The following is a 6361-nucleotide window of genomic DNA, read 5'->3' as shown; positions in this document are numbered from 1 at the left end:
TTGCACCCCGGCTGACCACCTCTGGATGGAAGAGTTTTCTGGAGAGACCAGATAACTGGTGGGAGGGAGAAGGAACCGCCAGACCAGTATATTCACCGTTCCCACCGCTCGGACTCCGAAACCCAAAGAGCCTTTAAGTTTCCAGACTTTCTGGTCCCCTACTTCTCCTCCCAGCTCTTCCACCATGGTCTCCTGGAAAATTGCCCAGAGGCACGGCCATGGCCTCCAACTTACCCTTCACCGGCAATACCCATGGGAGCGAGGGAGCGGAATCAGAACAATGGCCACCACCGCCATTACTATTACTGCTGTTTGCTGAGCCCTGATGATGTGCGGGCGTGCTCTGAGCACTCTGCATGCACAATATTGTTTCATCTCTGCAAGACTGCTATGAGGTAGTGGGCATTATTATCATCATCATCATTAGTTTACCGATGAAGAAGTTGAGACTAGTTAGAGTGGCCTGTTAAAGGGGTCCCCTGCATCTCCCTTGGTTGGGATTTGTCCCCAGGTCTGTCTGACTTCCCAGTCTGTGCTCTTACGTAGGAGGAGTCCACTTACTCTCTTATCTGTTGGTCTTCCCCCATCCAAATGAGGAGGAAATGGAAAGCGGCTGTAGGAGGAGAATGAAGCAGACTTAGAGGCAAAGAGGCACAGAAACAGAATGAGGCGTACGACTGGGAACAGGCGGAGAGGCACCTGCCGAGGCCAGTGGCAGACAGATCGAGTGAAGACACGCACTGTTTGGCAGAGTGTGCGCAGCCCAGTGCTTCACCAAGCTCAGAGCTAACAGACTTGGGCAGAAAGAAGAGACGGATAGAGAGACAGAGACAAACAGAGAGACAAAAACAGAGAGACAAACAGAGACAGAGAAAAGTGATAGAGACAGAGCAACAGGCATATAGACAGACACAGAGCTAGGAGAAACTTCACGTCCTCCAGCCTTCTGGACCACAGATCCGCTCCTCACAGAATTTCCTCTCCAGCAAATGTGGGTTCCAGCTGAGGAATTCCAGCAAGGGGCTCTGCCCTCAGTCCCTGGCACTCACACCCCACACGAGCCATCTTCCATGGCATCCATGGAAATTCATTTGAAGGGAACTTTAAATTCAGACTCAAGATCACCAGACCCTAGTTCCAGCCTGAATTAAATCCTCAGCTCCTCAGACCCACTGCCCACCGTCCTGGGGGGAATACACGTCCTAACAATGACTCCTGAGAGAGGGAGAGATCCAGTCTGGGTTGAGAAGGTGCCTTGAATTCTGGTTAGAAGTGCAAGCTCTAACCATCTTAATATGGACACACTACACCTCGTTGGTCCCACGCTCACCATCTTCTGCCTCACTCCCTGTTTGCAAGCCACACAGCTCCCTGCATATGCCGCCATCACTCATTTTTCCCTGACCTTGCTTCTCCACATCCTTTCCCCACCTGGAAATCTACTCATTCTTCAAGGCCCAGATCGAATAGAAGCTCCTCTGTGAATAAAAATAATAAAGTGACAGAGTAGATTGTAGAAGGATTTTATAAAAAATGGGGAGCAGACAGACCCCGCCACATCATCCTCCCTCTTCTCCCATGATCTTCCAACTTCAGTTCCCAGGGACTCTCAGAAAGAGAAGAGTTACTTAATAGGTTTCCCAGGGCCCACTTAAGGGTCTGGCTTCATCTAAAGCCCCGGGGCCTCATTACTGATCTTCTCCCTCGACTGTGGTGCCTAAGGAATGTGAGGCCTCAGAAGGCTGGGGGCTGGAGGGATGAGAGAGGGGAGGACTTGAGAAACATAAACTGGGCTCTCTTGGGAGAGTCTGAAACTTCTAGGCCAAGGGGACCAGTGGCCACCTCCCTACAGTGATGAAAAGACTATCTGAAGCTGGAGCTGAGAGTAAACTTCAACCCAGGGGAATGAGTGGTCCAGCGCAGGCTGGCAGACAGCTCCCTGGAGAGAGGAACGTTACTGCTGTCTCCACGTTTTGGCAAAGTTTAAACCAAGGTGTGGCCAGGAGACTGAAGATCTCAGAATGGATTGACTGGTGTAGTTGATGGGGGTAGAATTCTTCATCTACATCATCATCATCATCATCATCATCATCACCACCACCATCATCGTCGTCGTTGCCACCATCCGCCGCCGCCGTCATAAATCGCCGCCGCCGCCGCCGCCACCGTCGCCGCCGCCGCCATCATCATCCGCCATCATAATCGTCGCCACCGCCGCTGTCGTCGATCGTCGTCGTCGCCACCATCCGCCGCCACCACCACCATCGCCACCGCCACCGTCATCATCACCATCCGCCGCCATCGCCGCCACCGCCGTCGATCGCCGTTCCCGCCATCACCACCACCGCCGTCATCCGCCACCACCGCCATCGTCACCATCCGCCATCCGCCACCACCGCCATCATCGCCGTCCCCACCATCCGCCACCACCACCATCATCATCATCACCATCACCACCATCATCACCACCGTGCCATCACCATCATCATCACCATCACCACCATCATCACCATCATCACTGTCATCTTCACCACCACCATCATCATCATTACTGGAAAATACTCCAAAGTGCTGAACAGTAAAACTCAACAACAGATAATTCTTGTGTTCTCACTGCCCATTTGCAGAGAAAATGATGGTGTTGCAGTATATAATTTTGTATCCTGCTGTTCCCATTCAATAGTGAATTATACACATTTTCCATGTGCTACATAGTCTCCTTAACTGCCTATTTCAAGTGTTATTTTTTAAAATATAAAATGCCCGGTTCAAAATTCAAAGGGCACAAAAGTTTAGCCTAGCCCAAGAACCTTGCCTCCACATTCACCCAGAAGCAACAGCTTTTATCAGGTTTGTATTTCTCCTCAAAATGATATTCTAGGTATATACAGGATAGTATGCACAAGTATTCGTTATTTGCTATTTTTGATGGGCGGAATATTATCAGTGGCCTGTAATTATTATCTATATGTCCTCTTTCACTTAGCAGTATATCTTGGAAATCATTCTACATTGGTATATTTTTAGTTTCTTTAACAAACACTTATGTAGGTTTACGATCTACCAGACACTGTTCTAAGGTGATAGAAAAATATTAATCTGTTCGATCCTCACAATAATCCTGTGTAGGTACTATTATCACCAGAAGGCATGAAGATGTGGAGTGACTTGACCATGGTCACACAGCTGAGAGGGTAGTGTGTCCATGCTTTCATCCACTCTGCCGTGCAGTCCCTGACTGTCCTGTACTGCCTCGGTGCAACGGAGTGTGCCCTCATTCTTCATCATGTCGTATCACATCCCATCATACGTAGGTGCCGTCATTGACTTAACAAGTCCCTGTTGAAGGACATTGAGATGGTTTCTGATCTTTGGCTCTTACAATAAAGACTGCATATCCGTGTCTTTGTGTTTTTTGGCATGTGTACAATTAGTAGGTCAAAGGGTCTATTCATTTAAATTTTTCTTAGTTATTTTATTGGTTGTTGATATATTACTCTCCATAGTTATTATAGAACTTTGTGTTCCCATCTGGAATATAGGAAAATACCTGTTTCTCCACACTTCATCAATACAGTAGTAAGATTGTTTTGTCATTGATGTTGGGATAGGAATGCGGTGTCTCAGTAAAATTTTAATTTGTGCTTCTCTATGAGTGAAACTGACCTTTTCATATTTTTTAAAGATGTTTGCATTTTTTTGCACTGATTATTCATACTTTCTCATTTTTTTTGTTTGCCTTTGGCTCTTTTTCTTGCTGATTATAAGTAGTTTTTAATTTCCCGGTTTGATATTTCTCTTCTGATGTTGTTTATAATGGGTTTTGTCATGGAGAAATTTTAAGTTTCAGTGTAGTCAGACTTATCTTTTTTTTATAGTTTTTGGTTTGCACATTATACTTGAAAGACCATCCATACTCTAAATAAAAAAATATTCACCTGTGTTTTCTTCTTAAACACTTATGGTTTGTTTGTTTATTTATTACCAATTAAATGTTTAATCCATATGCAATTTATCCTGTAAGATGTGGGGTAGGAATCTAATTTTATTTTTACCATGTCATCATTTAAAAAATAAACACAATTTACATATAATAGACTTACAGAAGTGCACAAAATAATAGTGCAGTTGGATGAAATTTCACAAAGTGAAAAAATAGATTACTACCGGAACCCCAGAAACCCTCTTCATTCCCCCCCGCCCCGCCACCATTGCCTTCTTTCTTCCCTAAAGGAAACTAGTATTCTGTGTGTTACCACCATGTATGAGTTTGGTTTGTTTTTGAACTCCAGAGTACATATTCTTTTGTGTCTGGTGTGACCACCCTTTTCTGGAAACATGAGGCATGGGAGACAAGTGCTGCCCATGGCATAAGATTTTTCCAGATCCCAATTTATCCATCAGTGTTGAAAACCACTTTGAGAAATAAAATAATCGAATCTTTGTCACCTCGTTCTCAGTTAAGTGGGCAGCACGCATCCCAAGGATAGTCGATGGGAGCGGATGTAGAGCAAATAGGAATTCGTTAGTGGAAACGGCATAGAGATAGCTGATGCCACAACTGCACTGAAGAGCTGCTTGCCAATGACCTAGAAGTCAGTGGCCGTGGGTACCAGCGAGTTCAGGGGACAGGGAAGCGGAAGTGATCTGAAGCCTCCATTCCCTTACGGTGACCTTAGCCCACAGAGGGGGCATCCATCTCCACAGGAAAATCAGTGGAGAGAGGGAGACCCCACCACCCCGTGGGTCTCAAGAGGGATGAGTCCGCCCCATTCCAAGGGACTCTCTCAAGGCGACGGCCAGAACTTCAGGGGACCATTTTCTGAAGTCTTTATGACAAGATTCAGGAGACCAGACCCACTGTGCCAGCTTCTCCTGGACGGGAAGCTTTGACTCAAGATGACCTTCATCGTGACCTCTCTAAGCTATTTTAAGCAGCTGGAGCATGGTTGGTGGGGGGCGTCTCATCACGTGCATGGTTGGTGGGGGGCGTCTCACCACGTGTCTAATTCCTAAGCCACCCTCCCCTGCCTCAGGAGCTCGTGAAAAGAATTAGGTCGAAGTAAAGAAACCGTATTTATTTGGCCAGGAGATGGGGGCCGGTGGTGAGAGGAAACAGCACAGCTGGCCTTAAGAAAGAACTTTATTTTTAAATGGAGCTGGGGCAGGGGTCTGGTGAGGGTACATGTCTGTCCCCTGCCAGTGCTCTAAAGCCCACCCCCAGCCATTGTGGTTGATGCTGAGCCTGGGGAGGGACAAGAAGTGGGTTTTAGGGATGGGGTGTTTGGGGCAGGGGAGGCTCCAGGTCCCCCTGCCTCCGGGTCCCCTTGAGGAGCCTGTCGCAGATGGCCTGTAGCCACGGATGCTTCTCACGGAGCCACAGGCCTGACTCCCAGGCTTCCGGGCTGCACTGCCACGGCAGCCACCTCATGACCCAGGAGGACAGCCAGAATTGGGGACTGGATCTGCAGCCGTCCACACCGTCTTGTCTCCTCCACTTTGGGCACCTGGTGAAGAACAAGTAGGGCTACAGGAGGGGCATCCTGGTGCGAGCTGGAAAGCGCGCTGCTCCCCAGCCAGCACCCCTGGTCCTCTGGGGCGTGGCAGTTCTGGGGAGGTGCCGAAGTTCACGAGGCAGCCGTCCCTGCCCCACAGCAGGTCCGAGGGAGAGGGAGGCTCGCAGGAGGTGGTCCGGGCGTTGGCTGTCCCTCTCTCACCCTTCCCTGTCCAGCCTCTGACTTTCAGGGCCGAACGAGTCCATCTCCCCCACCTGCCTCCAGTTCTTTTCTGGGTTCCTGCCTTCTCTATTCCACCCCCTCACCTGTCATGCTGTATTTCTCTCTCGGTCCCGCCAGCCCCCTCCCTGCATCTGTCTCGTCTTTCCCTTCCTCTGGGCCCCTCAGTCGCTGTCACCTTTAGCCCTCCTGTCTGTCCTCCTCCTCTTTTCCCCACCCGACCTCAACAATAGGCGGACGCAGCCTGGGCTCTGCAGGCTGTCCTGGACTTTGGCATCGAGGATGGGGGCAGCAGCAGCGGTGGGGACGGGGTTGACAGGAAGCAGCAGCAGCAGCAGCAGGACCAGCGGGCGCCACATGGCTCGGCAGGCAAGGCTGCTGGGAGGGGGCCAGGGGTGGACAGGTGCACCGTCAGAGGCCCCGCCCTTGGTCAGGGCACCTCTTCCCACATCGCCCAACCCTCTACTCTCCTCTTCCGGCCCCTCCTTCCCCTTCCGTGTGCCAGGCCCACCGCCCCAGAGGCCGCCCACTTACTCCCAGGCCTCAGCCTGTTTTCACCTGCCCACAGCCCGGTCACCAGACTCCGGCTCCCCAAAGACTGTTAGATGCAGACCGTTGCCCGATGG

The sequence above is a fragment of the Pteropus medius genome, unplaced genomic scaffold (genome assembly GCF_902729225.1).
Source record: "Pteropus medius unplaced genomic scaffold, Ma_sr-lr_union100, whole genome shotgun sequence".
Classification (NCBI taxonomy): domain Eukaryota; kingdom Metazoa; phylum Chordata; class Mammalia; order Chiroptera; family Pteropodidae; genus Pteropus; species Pteropus medius.
The sequence above is the reverse complement of the archived record's forward strand: the minus strand, read 5'-3'. Positions refer to the sequence as shown.